The sequence below is a fragment of the Falco biarmicus genome, chromosome 6, assembly GCF_023638135.1.
Source record: "Falco biarmicus isolate bFalBia1 chromosome 6, bFalBia1.pri, whole genome shotgun sequence".
Classification (NCBI taxonomy): domain Eukaryota; kingdom Metazoa; phylum Chordata; class Aves; order Falconiformes; family Falconidae; genus Falco; species Falco biarmicus.
Genome location: NC_079293.1, coordinates 60,670,623 through 60,687,112, shown reverse-complemented (window position 1 = coordinate 60,687,112; position 16,490 = coordinate 60,670,623). Strand labels below are relative to the sequence as shown.

Here is a 16,490-nt window from a genome sequence, read left to right as displayed (position 1 = left end):
CAATGAAGAAGAATTGGCAGTGTTTATTTAGACTTTCAGGTGGAAACCGGTTTGAAGATTCAAAGCTGGGCAGAGTCATGGCTCATTTCCAGAAAGGAAAAGAGAACAGTGATTATGAAGAACAGACAGGACACAATAAAAGGTTGAGGAGCTGAACACAACACATGAGTTAGAGGAAAACATATTATTTAATTCTGAAATGGTGTAATAAACCAACTTCTCATGGACTGGAGATAACAAAGGGAGGTGGCAAGACCCCCCCACAGTACAGAAGAAACAGAAGAGTGAAATGTGTGATAAGGTAAGTATAGAAAGACTGTAATTATAAGTGACTTCACATTCCTATGATTTTTGTTGCCTTTGTAACAACATTTAATGAAGGAAATGCAGATAAGGGATTTAGCTAACAAACGTTTCTTGCATAGCTACTATGCCAGCAATTCAACCTACCTGTGATTCAAAACCATGTCTGATCTAGATTAATGATCAGAATATTTTAAATAAAATTAACTCATAGATCCTGATGTAATTATTGTTGATATCTCCTGATACTAAAAGATGTGTACAAGACCAGGATGCATGGCTTGATATAGACCTTAACTCTCTAAAGGAGAAACAAGAGGTATGGAAACAACTGAGTAATTTTAGAATTCATTATTTACTGTGAATGTACACAGCCAATTTTTCTCTTGGGATAAAGCCACTGCTGTCAGTTTAATTACATTGGGAGTAAATGTGACAAACCCCCCCTCACCCCCCAACCTTCTGTAAGTGAACAGTTTCTAATAAAGTTGTAACAGATCAATCATGAAAAGGTCTCGGCAGAAAAATCGGTAGGTAGGTAATAAAAAAGATAAAGGACACCAAAATGAATAGAGTGACATGCTGCAGGATATTAGCTTTATGAAGACAGCTTTGTCCAATAAGAAAAGTTAGGTAGTGGCCTGAGACAGGAGCAAGTGGAGGACTCCCAGCACTGCTAAAAAAGCTTGGTGCCATTTCTGAGGACAAAATGTTGTGATGGGAGTGGCAAATGCTTTCAGTGGGAGGTGCTTTTTTAGCATTACAGTTGCTTAAACTAAAGTAAATGGACACGTCGATTATGCAAAAATAAAGGCTTATCCATTCATCAAAAAGGTGATAGCTGGACTTGCATTTAAAGTGAATTTAAGTGCATTTAAAGTAAACATAAAGAGCTGGGGCTCACATAATGTGCTTCTTGTTCAGAGCTGCAGCATAAGCCAGTCAGTGCTCTGTGCTCTTCACAGCAGACCCTACTTGCCTTGCGCCTGCCATTGCAAAGTGAGCAGTGTTGCACTGTGATTTGAATATGCTGAGCACTATGGAAATGCTAAATAAAGTCAAGATCAGCTTAAATGTATGAACTGCTAAGTCTGCTTTGAAAGCACTTATTCTGCAGAAATTTCTGTGCAGTCTTTGATGGCTGTGGAAGAGCGTGTTGTCCTTGTGATGCTACACACGCCATTTTGTCCTAGCGGGGATGTATGTGTGGGTGGAAGGCAATACTTGCCATTTTCCTGGAGGGGAGCTGAGCAAATTTTTCTTACAGCTGTACTCACTTGGTTTATTTGCAGCTGTGCTTGTCTACAACTCACCATATTCTGTCCCCTGCATTTCCCTGCTCCTTTCCCCTCTAGCTCCTTTTTCTTCCTGCGGCTTCCCTTTCCCTCTCATCACTGCCACCATTGCAGTGCTCTTGCATTTCCTCCCTTTGCCTTGTGCTCAGCTGGTTTCCTTCTCTTGCATTCTCCAGAAGTTCCTTCACCCTTATTCAAAACAAAGAGGTCAGCCCCCTCCATCATCTCCTGTCTGCTGCTTTGTGGGTCTGAGATCTGAACTCTGTTGGTTGGAAGGTTACCTAATTGCTTTTACAACTTTTTTCTTAGTTTCCCCACAGTATTAGACCATGGCAGGGGATGTGGGCTTACTCCATCCCACTCCTCACTCTGAAGTACTGCTTCCTCCATTTCCTACTCCTTTGCTTCCTCTGAGCAGCACTGCTTATGATTTTTCCTCATTACTCCCTTCTACCTGCTACTACCAACATTTCACCCAGCTCCTCCTAATCAGTTTTCCATCCTAAATTTGATTTTGGCCTCTCCCTCTCTACACTGCACTGACTATTGTCATATATGATGAATATATGAATTCATATATGACTTCTGATGAAACTCATGTCTCACTGCAGTTGCCTTCCAAGTTTGGTTCAAAGCTGTCTTTAAGTTGTCAGAAAGGATGACTTAAAGGATACACTTGAAGACCTATTTCATTCTTTTTCTACAGAATAACTCCAGGATGAAGCTTTAAAAAAATCACTAGAGAACAGTATTCTAAAAACACTGCATATGGAAAGCGGAAAATCTGCTCAGTGATATTTATATTGTTTTGGACATAATCCTAAGTGTTGTGGTTATTTTCTTTTTTTTTTTTTTTTAGATTTTATACTTTTGGATCTGCCTCACCAAGATATCCATACTGTTATTATTGTCATAATATGAAATTCAGCCAGGTTACAGTGATGGTGGTACTTTTTCCTTCAAACAATCATTCTGGCACAGTACACTGCCCGCTGTGGTGCTGCTGTTTGATAATTTGAAAATGGTCTTTCTGCAGTTATGATGAGGGAATGTGGGAAATGATGGGAAGACCATAGCTTTGCTCTCAAGGGAATTAACTTGCTTTTAGGAAAGACAGGTGTGCTGCCTAATAGTAGAAGTCATCTCCAGGAACCACACAAATAAAAGTTTCTTTCTTCTTTTTGAACACCCAAGACTCAAATTTTAAAAAATTATTTTCCTCACCAAAACCTTTGCTTCTCTCTAAATTCCTCATTCAGTAAAATGGATGAAATATCAAATTGTGCAACAGGGGCCATTAGTAATACCTAGCAAAAACAAATGGATACATAAAAGCGAAATTCTGATCTTCCTTACATTCATGTAAATTGATAATAACCCTATTGATTCAAACTAAGTGATTCTGTATTGCGTTAGAATAAATGAGTTATATTTGAATCCTGATTTACTGAAGTGAAAAGGGAGATACCCAGGATATCCAGTTGTCCAAATGTTTTTGTTGTGTTTTTTTTTTTTAATAGGAATTTTCTTTGTAGCTCTTTTTTACTTTCGCTGTTGCTCTTTAAGTGTGGTCTTAATGATGACTTTGTAACATTTATGTTCATTTGCATGGCAGGGATCTCAACTGACACAAGAAAGCATTATATTTTTGGTGGAGGATTAACAGGAAAAGAAGCTGGGTCATAAGCAATGAAATCACTTGTTCAAACTGTCTGAAATATCAGAAAATGAGATTAAAAAAACTGTGGTGAACACATCACTCTTTGTACAAATGTTCTCTTCCTGCAGTTCAGTTTTTTTCCTGCTTTCAGTCTCTTTCATTTCAGAATAACACAATTAAGTCTTTGCAGATTTATATATGGACTTAACCCTTCAGAAGTGAATTGCTAACACACAAATAGAACTTGATTGTAAAGAAAAAAGCCTATTTAGGTCCTGATTCAGCAAGGAATATAAATATTGGCCTACTGCATTGTTTGAGACATTAAAAAACCAAATAGCTGACAGAAAAATAGTGAGGTTAAGATATATTTCCAAGCCCATTTTCACCCATTATATGATGACTGAGTAAAAAATATAAGTATAGGTCTAATTTTAAATGCATGTTTGCATTCAGTTAAACTCAACATGACCTTATTAACCTGAATGAATTGAAGCTAAATACAGAGCTCCTGTTTTCCTTAAAATCATGTGTTTGACTTCTGAGACAAATGGAGAGCTTTGCTCCAATATCAGCTTTGCAGCCAGTTTTTTTCATGTTTGTTTTCTATATATATATGATAGGTTCTTTTAACGTAACTCCTTTGGCTGTATTTGGACTCTTGAAGGTTTTGGTTTTTGTAAGGGGGAGGGAAGGTCAGGTGATTTCTTGATAGAATAGTAATTTACAAAACTCTGGTCCTCCTAGTACAGTAGAACTGGGTAAGAGAAAGTAGTTTCCTTGCTTAATAATCTGAGCTTTCCTTCTCCCCGCCCCTTTCTGCCTCTTTTACAGCCTGCTTTCTGTTAGAAAAGCTCTTAATTTTGTTTCTGGACTCCATAAATGCGTCCCTGCCAGTGAGACCTCCTGCCACCCTCTGTGTTTATGGATCTGGCATTCTGACATTTTAGGCTTTGGTTGTGTAATAGCTTCTGCAAGCAGCGATCAGATCGCTCAGTCTGCAGTATGTCCACAGTGAATATGCCTGTTTGTTCCTCCACATAGCTCAATTTCTGACCAGTGTTATGTGTGTAGCTGGCTTTGTGGGCAGTAGCAACCACTGCTTTCACTCACTTTAAGAGAAGATTTATTTGACTCATGTTTCTCGCAAATAACAGCTAATCCTTCCAAGAACAGGGAGTATATGATCCATCCCTATGTATAACAGTTGCTTATCTCCAATGACTCTATTACATTAAAAATGTGAAAGCTGTGTCCCCAAACTGTAAAATGATATAATCATGATAAATATGACTAGAAGGGTCCTTCAGAGGTCCTGTAGTCTGTCCTTTTATTGAGACAGATTCAGTTATACTGAGAGCCTTTCTCATAGATGTTTGCATACTCTGTTCTTAAAAGAATCCCAGTCAAGTGGGTCAGTCACCTTCCTAAGTGCTCCTCTATTCTATTGCCTAGTTATCCTTCTAATTACAGATATTTTCCCCTCCTTGTGTTTACCTTACATCTTCTTTTCTTAATTTAAACCCATTATTTACTTTCCTTTAACCTGTGTATAGAAAGAACGTTTATCTTCTAAATATCTGAAAATTGTTACCGTGTCTTTTTTAATCCCTGACTCAGTAAACTGAACTTCAGCTTTTCCTTTTTTTCTTCAGGGATCTATTTTCTCCACTTTTTATTTTTACTTTTTTTGTTCTTGTTGGGTTTTTTTGTTTGTTTGCTTTATTTTGTTTTGTTGTTGTCTTTGGACACTTTCTGATTAATTTCTTTCTTGAGTTTGGTAGGCAAAAGGACACAATGATGTGTTGGCTGAGCCATAGCCTTTCTGAGGTGTGTGGGAGGCTTGAATAAAAGAAGCTCCTTTTTACAAATAAGCGGTCTGACAGGGTAGTGAAATGATAATGTTGACTCTGGGCAGTTCCTAAACCTTCTAATGCTGTAGGCCCATTTTGACAGTGTTTCTGTTTAGATGGCAATTCTCTATTTCATAATTATGCACATGATTGTTCCTATGTTAGGGTAATGGTTTGCATTTGCCTTTATTGATTTGCATGTTTTATATGTTTTTACTCAAATAACTTTTAATAACATTCAAAGGTATTTACAGTTTCCCATTCCTCCATTATTTTTCTACTCAAGTATGTGAACCCAAAAGCACGGGATGAACTGAACAAGAGGCTTGAAAGATTCTAAGTTTTATATGAGATGAATCTATTAAATTGCCAATGTAGAGTTGTAATTTCCTTGGGATGACTTATACTTGTTATTGGAAAAAAACTTGTCTTGGGCAAGTATTCAAGTAGATGCAGACCAGAGTCTTATTCAGCACACTAAGGCACCTGGTTATTAGTCAGGAATAGAATAAATCATGATTTACTTTATAAAATGAGTTTCTTAATCTCACAGAAAGCAATTTCAGGTCTGTCTCTTGCCTAAATTCATCAGTCTTCACCTCTAAGGAAGCAGAGCTCCCTTTCTATGTCCCTGGCTCCTTTCCTTTTAAATGACAGTGAAGTTACACCTTCTAGCAAGGTGGAACTGTAAGTACAGCTTTCCTGGTAGGTGGTTCACTTGGGACCTTGGGTGTTGTTGGCCATTTTGGTAAAACCTACTCTTCAGTACCTGGCGGAAGTTGCTGTGCTCTTCAGAAACCTGCTACTGTGCATGCCTGCATCATCTGCCTGGGATCAGCATCTGGTCTTTTATTTCTGTTCACTGGAAAGCTGCAGTGTCATTTTGTTTTCTAGGACCAGTTTGTATCAGTTCTTTGTTCAACCCTACTGTTACGAAGTGGAAAATTCCATCTTGGGCCTGTCAGTGGTATAGAAAAATTAATAGAAGGCTTAGTTTCCATGTGACTGGTGGGAAAGTATTTTATTATTTTGGCTATGGATTTTATGTGTGACTAGGAAACAGCTTTTATCCCATTTCCTTTGTACTGGTGGATTTTCCGTGAGTGTTTCAACTCCTGTTCTGGACACAAAGCTTCTAGTAGTTCCTATATGGGTGCCTATAATTTTGGGAGATAATTTTCAGTGATGACTGAAATGACAGGTATATTTAAAAATCTGTGGAGTCTTGGAATCTCAGCTGCTGTGTATTTTGTTTCTATGTTTGATTTTTTTATTAGCAAAACCAACAGACCTGTTAGAGATCAAAGTTCTCCAGACAATTTCCTGGAATACGTTTAGAAACAAATGCAGTAAATCTTGAGTTTTCTATTTTGCTATGTAAGTTGATCATGTGTTTCTGCATAAAAATTGTCTTTGTTCTGGAAGGTTGAAGGAGCTAGTTATAAAACAAAACCCCAAAGAGCTTACTGTAACAACAAAAAAGCTTACAGTAACAACAAAAGAGCTTAGTGCAACAACATAAAGCAAACCAAACCAGGAAAATCTTGCTCCCTTTCAGGGGTTCAGTGTAGATGCTGACACCTCAGTTCCCAAAGAGGAATCGTAATGAATTGAACTTATCTATTGCAAATCAGATACTGCTCATCAGATTGTCTTTTCAATGCCTGCATGGCACTACTCTGTACGTGTATCATGAATGCGTGATTTATATCTTAGAATAGTACCTGTCTGATTGACACGACTTTGTGTATTTATACTACATTATATTTTAAGATCAACAGAGTGATCTTATTTTCCAGAGTGAAAAATATTTCCCCTGGAGTAACATCACTACTTCCTCTGCTCAGAACAAGTAACATGAAGCACCTGGAGACAACTGTACATCTCTTCTAATAAATAAGAAGTTTGAATCTAAAGTCAGGTAACATTTTGCCTTAAAGTCTTTTCATAGGTGGATTTTTTTCTTCCTGCTTAAAAGACAAGTCAGTAAAGATTTATTATAACTTCTCTTGAGAGATCTCCTACTTCTCTAACTCACCTTCTTAAAGAGATAGCCACAGAAATAATAGCTATATTCTGCACAAGAGGTTTGGAACATGACTGCCAATTTCTGAATTATTATCATGCGTTGGATTTGAATGTATCTTTATATACTAACCCTTTTAGTGCCACATTACATTTTATGTCAGAGGTCACCTCTAATGCTTTTAGTAAGCTAATGATTTTGCCTTAAGTAAAATCTTTGGGGGGTTTTATAGTCACTTTCTAAATTCAGTTGCTCATAGTAGTGCATTTATTTAAAGCAGAGCTTTAGTAGGAGATAATACAAGGCATACGGAAGGAGAAGTCTGTGAGAATTTTGTAGATATGAGATTGAATGGGGACTTTCTGGAGTCAGCAGAACCACATGCCTGGTACGTGCAGTCCAGGATGTCCTGTCAGGCTGAGCCTGGTAAAAAAGACAGCAAGAACTGGTTGCTGCCTGCAGTGGGGCAGTGAGCAGATGCTACCTCATTCAACCTTTATATTTGAGCAAGATGCTTGAATATACTGACAGGTTTTATCTTTTCCTTCCTCAGTTTTCTGCAAAGGACATGCAAGTGGTTATCTGCAAGGAGAAGAACTGCATCCTCATTCCTCTGTGCTATAGAAAAAACATGAAGACACTCCTCATGAATTGTATAAAGGCTTGCACTCCACTCCCATGTCTTGGGACCACTGGCTTTTTTCAGCACGGTGTGCGGTATATAAGAGATTACACAACACAGTCTCAGTGCAGGGGGCAGAGCAGGGGCTGTCTTGGGGTTAGAGTCCAAGTGAAAGAGATCATCCTATATTCCTCCTCCTTTTTGGACGCCTTCTGCATTCAAACCTATTTCTCATGGATATTTCATCTTGGATCTTTGCTGTTCTTACTTCACCCTGTGTCCTCCTAGTCTTTACTGGCCTCTATCTGCATGACTGCATCTTTAGACTGAAGAATTCAATCTTGCTTTTATTTTGTAGGTGGGGATAATAGTGGGTTTATTGCCATCAATTACAATGACATAACTGAACAGTGACTCGTTGGTGCACCAGAAACCTGCTTTAAATTTAATTAATATTCTCCTCCCTTCTGTTTTCTATTGCTTAGTCTTTATTCTTAGACTTCTGACTTCCTCCAGAATTATTCATGCTGCTTTGTTGTGAGTTCCCCTCTCTTGCCCTTTGTCATATCCAGGGTTCACATAAAACCTCTGAGGAGTTGCAGGCCATCCACAGGGACTGTAACTGGGATCTGCACAGACAAAAGGCTGCTGGTGTTTTGCTTTTCCTCCTGTCTTCTCCCCAGCTAAGTATGGGAAGGCAAATGTCATGCTCTGCTGGGCAGCCGGGAGTCAGGTGCAGGAGCCAGGGAGGCACTGGTGGGGGACTTGGAGCTGGGGCTGACAGGAATCCCAGCACTTTATTTTAAAACAGCATTCAACAGGGAAATATGTCAGGATGGCTAGGACACCAGTGTCTCCCTTGTAAACTGGAAAATGAGAGAGGCTAGTGGCCATAGTAATCAAGGTGATAGAGTTGGAGCTTAAGTGGTTGCCAGATTTTCTTAGCTATTAATGAAATGCATTAAGGTACTGTTGTTCAAATGATAGTTCATGTTTCTGTAAATGATTTTTGTCCTAAAGCTTGTTAGCTGTTGTGCTCTCCTTTCTTTCGGTAGTTTGTCTCTGCGTGTAATGTATATTTACAGACTGTGTTTATAGTTAACAGGCTTTTCTAGAGGAAATAAGCATGACATATTCACAAGAATTTGCAACTATTCAAAGCCAGCTCTAAATGTGCAAAACACCAGCTCTGGTGAATAATTATGGTCACCTCCAACCCCGTTGCTTCAAAGATACGAAGTGAGGAAAGAGCATTTTGAGCAAGCCATACACTGTGTCACGGCAACATGACTCAGAGCTGAGATGCTGGGAAGGAGAAAAGGTTTTCTTAAGCAGAAGATGTGTTTCAGCCTTATGAGTATTCACTTATGTCTCCTTCTGACTTACCTCTTACCCTGTGTTGCCAGCCATGGAGTTTGGCTTGCAGGGCAGTGTTTGCAGCATCTCTTGCCTGGAGATTGTACTGGTGTCTGGTCTGAACAGATTGACTCTAAGATACTTGCTTCCATAGAGAGGTCATCTGGGAACAAGGGGTCTGTCTTGCTCTAAATTGCTCCTAAGGAGAGTGTAAGGCTCCCCAAGGCGAAAGACACTGGTCAGTGTATGGGTTGCAAGGAAGAACCTCATCTAGATGGACAGCCATCCTCTAGACACACACCTATGAAAGGCATCCATGTGTGTTTGATTTCCTAATACCTAAGTGATGGCATTATCTTTACTGCCTTTGTCCTTCAGAAAGCCTGTTGGGACATTAGTGTCTTGCAGTCCCAAGGGTTGATCAACTACAGCTCAGATATGATTTATCAAATGCTGCACAAGGTATGTCTGTGCAGCAGAGTGCAGTGCTCTACAGAAAGAAACACATCCAGCTCTGGTACATCTTTGGCTTTCATCCCCACAGTAGAGCTATTGAACTGGAAAATGACTTTTAATGGTGTCCTCTCTGTGTATGAGTGTCTCTTTCCAACAGTGCCAGTAGATGTTCCCAGTGTTCATGGGTCTGCAGATCTTCCTAGCATGGATGTCCACAACCTCCTGCATCCTTCAAACTGTAAGTATTTAAATTACCATTGATGTGCACTGCCTGTTTTTGCATTTTCCAAATGAGTTACTGCTAACTAGTGTGATTACTGTTTTGTGCTGTCTTTCGTGTACCGGTCTGCACTGTTTTCCCACCTCCCACTTGTGCAGTGGAAAAGATTAGACTTCAAGACCTTTTGCTACATTTATCTATTCATTTAGTTAAAATAAATATTTTACTATTGTAGCCGTTGATGTTTGACTGTAGCACATCCAACACTGGCAGAAATACTATCCAGTTGAGCAAATCATGTTTTACCCTTTACAGCTGGCTGGAGTTTCCAAGGCTTTTTGGGCCTCATGAAGAAATTGTTTTCTAGTTAGCTGTACTTGAGGTTTGCTTCTGACATTTCCTAACCAAATAGGAATGAAATGGTGCAGCAATTGCCCAGCAATGGATATGCTTACAAAGTGAATAATGAAATATTACTAGGAGAGAAGGATATTGTCCATTAGGGAAGTTCACTGAGAAATGTGTTGAGTGATAAGGCTGAGTGACAAACGTGTTGGAATTATCACATGTGGGCAAATGTTATGGCAGTGGCTTAAATCAGGGGAGATATGGCATGGTGCAGCATAACCTAAGTCTTGGAATCCAGCATTATGGATTGGCTCCAAAAAAGCTGACTCGTTCTTTGCACCTCTGGCAGATTCATGCTGCTTGACTGTGTGTACCTGTTGCTCATGAGGCAGGATTTGGTCTGTGGGCTGGTGAGTAAAATTTACAGCATTCCCAGAAAGCTGAAATTGAGGAGTGAATCATTAAACAGGCATATGTTGCACATCTTACCAACAGCAACCATTTGCTAAGGCTACAAAACCAGTGCATTGCAGATGTTTCTCAGTCTCACCTGATAAACCTGGCAAACTGCAGAAATATTTGTGCTTGTGTGCCAAAAGAACAGAGTTGGTATCGCAAGCTTAGAGGCTATTCTGGAGTGTAAAATAAAGCCGGATCACTGCACAGTAATACCACTTTAATTACAAAAGTCATGTTACTTCAGAGTCTATAAGATCATTGCTACATTTTATAATCTCTACTTTCATTTGACCCTAGGCAGTTGAAATTAAGTGAGGGTTAGAATAAAGGTTAAGGCTACTGGATTTCCCTCATCACTTTAGCTTTAAAACAACACTCAGCTAAGTTGGTATAGTGTTCTCCTGGGACATAAGTAAGGTAGTATTCAACTACTAGCAAGATAGCTTATAAAAGAAAAGAAAACAAAACAATTATTGAAGGGTTCATCCTTAGGTCAAAAGAGGCATGTATAAAAACCTATTTGAGCTAATAGATTTCCAGGCAGACATTCCTGATTTCTTACACTGAATAGTGTGTAAGCATGGTCAGATTTCTTCATATTGAATATCCCCAACTTTTCTCAAAGTCAGTAGATGTGCTTTACATGCATGGTACATATTAAAAATATGCATACATTAATTCAAGAAGAATTGGGCTCCCTCTCCCTCTTCCAGAGGTGCTAAATACCCATATCTTTTGTCTGGAATGGAAAATGAGGTTGCTCGTATTTAGTTAAATGGAGTTAATAAGCAATGAAAGGAGCTATTTTTAGCTCCGTGAGCTTTGCTCATTAAATGCAGAAATGGGTGCCATGAATTGAGGTATAAAATGTTAACCTTGCAGGAAGTGAATTGTCTTGGACTTTATACACAGTATTTAATACAAGGTATTTTAAAGTGAGAATATGCATCCCTCTGTCTCTATATACATATATAGATTCAGAGAAAAAAAATATATTCCTGTACTTACAATGAGAAATAATTCTCATTTAAATTGTTTTGTTTCATGAGCAACTTATATAGCTATCATATTTTTTCCTTTTTATTGCCTATCATTTTTACTGTAGACTCCATTAATAGGTAGCTTTCTTGCACTGGCAGGTCCTCAGATGTATAGTAAGGGACCATTTCTGTCTTCCAGAAGCTTATTGTGTGTGTATCTTGCTGAATTCATCAGGATTTACTGTAGGAAGGTGAGTTGTATTTGTTTTTAGAGGAGCTAGTTCGATAAAAATCTAAGTCTCTGTTGAGGCAGTAACTGTTTTATGATATAATCAAGCACGAAATTCAGAGCAACAGAAACTAATGTTTCTTGTAAGACTTGTTAATTCTGTGCTGACTAATTATGATTAATATTCCTATTCTTGTCAAAAGTAACCCAGATATACTGTACTGAAGTATACAGCATGTACTAGATGAGCAAATTGTCATTATATGGACTGGAATATGTAGCATTATCTTCCTGGCCTGCAACTAATGATGCATATAAGTAAATTTACATTCCTGAGTAGCTCTATTAACTTTACACATGAATGTGTATTTCCAGCAAATTCTATGGCATACTCTTGCATATAGAATTATTCATACATACAAATTTCTACAAGACTCCTAACGTTTGTAGCACTGGGGATACGGATCACAGCCCTTCTAAAGAACAAGTATATAAATTCTTAGTACAATTTTTAGATCACATCTAGTCTAAATCATAAATAATAATTCTTAATTTCATCTTTTGCTGACTCATACTTAGATCAATGAACTTATTGCTACATGGAGAGTAGGGCTTTTTTTCATTTTTTCAGGGGAAATAAATTGATTTTAGGGCTAAAAGGACCTAAGAAAAAAATAGTGGAGCTTAGAAAAGCAGTAATGACATATGTAATACAAGCCAATATAAATTTAAGTGGCACAGAACACCAGTCAGAACTGTTTTCTCCAGCCCATACTGATGATGTAAATTGAGTATCAACAGATACAAAAAAGGAAGTTAGGAAGCAATTTTTCTAGCTGAGAATAATAAAAATATGAAATACCCTACCAGGCACTAGGCTCAAGCCAAAAACCTTGGGATCATCCAAAGGAGCAATAGATACCTTCTTGTGTGACAAAGCAGCACTAAAAGAATGGTCCCCGGCAGATTGTGGACACCTTATGTATTACCTTGAAATTATCTATTTTCCAGACATTCCGATATATATCAGCATATGATGATTGCTTTAAGCAATTATATCTTTTTCTTTTCAGAGGACAAATAATGAAGGTTTGTAATGGTCCAGCCCCTATAAAAATGACAGTTTTCACAGGCAGTTAAAACACCATCCAAAGCCAGCCTGAGCGTAAACAATGAAGTATCTAATATGGGATCACTGAGCATATGTTTTTATGAGCAATTAAGTATTAGCCTGAGATGAAAAGTTTTCTGAAAACACCTTCATTTCTTCAAAGCAGACTCTTCACAATTATCTTGTCTCAGCTTTAGAAAACAACTGTTTCAAAGCATGCTATTTCTCACAACTACTGCAGCTGAATATTTTGCAGTTGCTTTAATTTGCCCTGTATGTGTGATCAGCTGAGACAAAGTCATGACAATGAGCATCTTAACCCTGTTAGTAAGAGGCCCTTGCAGTTTAAGAGTTAAGCAGGCCATTTAGATGGGGTGGACTTTAAGACAGTGCTATTAGATGCTTTTAGTAGCCAGGGTTTTTTTATTAATTGAAGGCAACTTGGGGTCAGCAGTGGGAACGGCTCTAAAGTGCATCTTGCTCCTGGAAGAACTCTGGACACAGGTGATTTGAATGTTCAGTGGGAGGAGCTTTAGCCCATGTGCAGGCACACTTAATCACAAAGGGTTTCTCTCCTAGTGTGGGTTTTGTATGCTGGTTTTTTGTACTTCTCTGATTTTTCTTCTTACCTGCTCTTTCTGTGTCTAGATACGGTGGGTGAGAGGCAGCCAGTCAGAAGAAGCTTGAAAGCTGCCTAATAGCCTATGTACATTTTGCTAAAGATTATTTCCTAATTGTTTATTATTCTTGATGCCTAGTGTAATAACATTAAAACAGTATTTGGGCATTTCTGAATGTGGGCCATTTGAACCTGGACCTGGAAAGCAGACATCATTTCCTTACAGGACCATTTCTAAGGAGTCGTGTTCTCAGAAATGTTTTTTCCCGGGAGCGCACATAATTTGTGAGTTATTCAGCTATCAAGGTAGTTTTTCTAAGACTGTAACTATTTGCGTCAAGCAATGGTAATTTGTTCTTCTCTAGCTGATTGGATCTGTTGTCTTCCAGTGCTTGTGCTCACCCCCATTCATTCATACTGTGTTATAGGCCTGTTTCTGGAGGACGCTGAGTACCTGCGGTTTGATTGAAAGTTATTGCATCTCTCAGGAGTAAATTTAATTTGAACGATACCCTCTATAACCCAGTGTGATATGATGCATTAGAAAATAAAGCAATAACAGAGTATCTACAAGCCATTTTTCCAATCTGATTTGAGGAAAAGAAATTGTAGCAGAGAAAACCTCAGAAATAAACTGTTTTTTGTTCTTTAGCTAATATAGAAGTTCCTTGAATCCTGAAAACTAAAAAGAAAGAGAGAAAAAAAAAGAAAATTAGGCATTGGTCATAAACAGCCCTCTGTCAGCTGTTAGCAACTGGGATTGGTGTTTTGTTACCAACGTTATTTCAGGTAAATGAGAAGGCAGAATTGTAAACAAAGGAAAATGTTCAATCCCTGAAGTGAAACGTGGGCTGACATCTAGCATTTATAGCTTGGTACATTCTCATTAATCTATTCTGTTAAATATTTCTTTTCTTTAACACTGACTAAAAAAGAATACTAATTTAACATTTCTCTGCTGTTTCTAAGTGTTATGTTATATTTGAGAGTTTACTTGCTAATATATTTTTCTTTCCAAAGAGCTCATGCAGTCTTCACTTGGATCATGCCGTGGAAAAGAATCACTGCATTTCTTAAACTATTAACAAATACTTTAAGTGACGAAAACCCACCGAAGCCAGTAGGAAACACAATCCAGCAATTACACAGCAGCAGCAACCTGGCTTTTTTTCTGATTTCGAGTCAGTGGAAGAGTAGTAGTCATTGTAATTATGTCTTTAAAAAATACTTAATAATGTTTGCTTGTTTCTGACATACCTGAAGACTTGTCCGCAGAGTCTGATGCTAAAAAACCCCTGTATACTCCAATAAAATGTATTGTCAACCTCAGATTCATATAAAACATTTTTAATGATGTACTGGTATTGTTTTGGCCACAGTGTTTATATCAAAAAGGACATGGGGATGAAGAGAGTACTACTTAGAACTTAGTGTAAAGATGCAGTAGAAAGACTTACAGTTGTATCCATAATTTTTGAGATTTGTTACTCAGCTCAGTCCTGTTGAAGCACTGACAGAAATTCCTTTGTTCTCAACATGATCCAGCCTGTGTGTCCCTTTTCAGTTTATGTCTGGACTGGTAGAAAATCATGATTATGAAATTTTTATAGTAAAGCTGTTGTATACATGGTATTTACTGCAAAATCCAAGTCTTGTAAGACAATAGGATTCAAAAGGTTCAAAGCTAGGTTTTCAACTGTTATTTCAGGGTCAGATTTTCAAAAGATTTTAAAAGTCAATGTTGCAGAAGTGGTGGGGAAATATGGCCTTAGCCTGGCACACTAAGATCTTTTATACCCTGGTCTAGCTGGACTGAGGACCAACAGTACTAAGATCTGTTAAGTGGGCTGTGTCACTAACAATGATGTATTCTGCTATCTACTGAAAGAACTGATTTTCATACTTCATTTACAGTTAGCACTTATGTAATGGCTGTAAATTTTTGGATGAGATATTGCTGAAAATAACTTTTATTTTCTAACCATTTATCTTTTGAGAAATTTTAATAAACTAGTTTGCCCACCTAACTTAACTGATGCATTTAGGCACTTGAACTGGCTCAGAGCTTTTTGTTCAGGTGATCTCAGAGTTGGCCTGTGTTTGGTTCAGGAGCTGCAAGATTTTGCTTCCTTCTCAGAGCCCTTTTCCACTGTAAGACTGCGTTTATTATTACTGCTCTCCCTTACTGGCCATCACCACTCATGAGGGGAGGCACACAGCTGCTGAGGGTAGCCAACAGCAGCATTAGGGGGTGGATCTGTCTGCAGGGTGGACATGTCCAGCACTGCAGTTCACCAGGGTATGTTTGACATTGAACTAGGCCTTAATGAAACACTGCAGGAAGCTACTTGTTCATTTCAGAGTGAGGTTTTCTTCACAGTTTTGGGAAGAGGGACAACTTTAAAAAGTTTTGTCTTTATATGAAAACTTCATTTTTAGTCAAAATATAGTTTTGCTTGAAAACTTTCACCTACCCTTAGCAGAGACCTCACTGGCCCCTTCTGGAATGCTGTTGGCTGTACCTGTGGGATAAGTTAAAATCCCTTGAATAAACAAAACCAAAACCTGAGGACATCTTATGTCCCTAGGGAAATGCCTGGCTTCCTTAAGTGTTCTGCAAATACCACAAATCCACATCAATTAAACCCATATTCTGTAACACTATTTTTAACCTTTTTTCATAAGACACAATATTTTACTATAATATTTGTATTCTATTCTTTGAAGACCATCAAGAGGACTTGTCAGTGATTTACTTCACCAGTAGTGGATAGTTAAAGCAAGAATTTTTCTTGATACTTAAATGGGCTTAATATCTCCTGAGCAAGGAGGTACACATGCAAATCTGTGATTATCAGGACTATGCGATGTTGCATCTGGTGTTGCATTACTTAAAGTCATCATGTAATTGCTGATGGTTAGTAAAAACACTTATCTCTGCTTCACATTATTA

At 38.2% G+C, this 16,490-nt stretch overlaps 1 long non-coding RNA gene across 5 annotated transcripts in view; it reads left to right on the top strand.

Moving 5' to 3' along the window:
- The window catches only part of LOC130151877 (uncharacterized), a 73,704-nt gene extending 58,154 nt beyond the window's left edge, over window positions 1-15,550 (top strand). The window contains exons 1-6 of one of the 5 annotated variants that reach the window (XR_008822781.1): window positions 74-301; window positions 6,911-7,032; window positions 7,691-9,809; window positions 10,489-10,549; window positions 11,738-11,829; window positions 14,558-15,549. This is a non-coding gene — a long non-coding RNA (uncharacterized LOC130151877). Of the gene's footprint in view, window positions 1-73; window positions 302-6,910; window positions 7,033-7,690; window positions 9,810-10,488; window positions 10,550-11,737; window positions 11,830-13,676 lie in introns of those variants that run through there. The other 4 variants (XR_008822780.1, XR_008822778.1, XR_008822777.1 and 1 more) reach the window with 4 other exon arrangements.
- The last annotated feature ends 940 nt before the right edge of the window (window positions 15,551-16,490 follow it).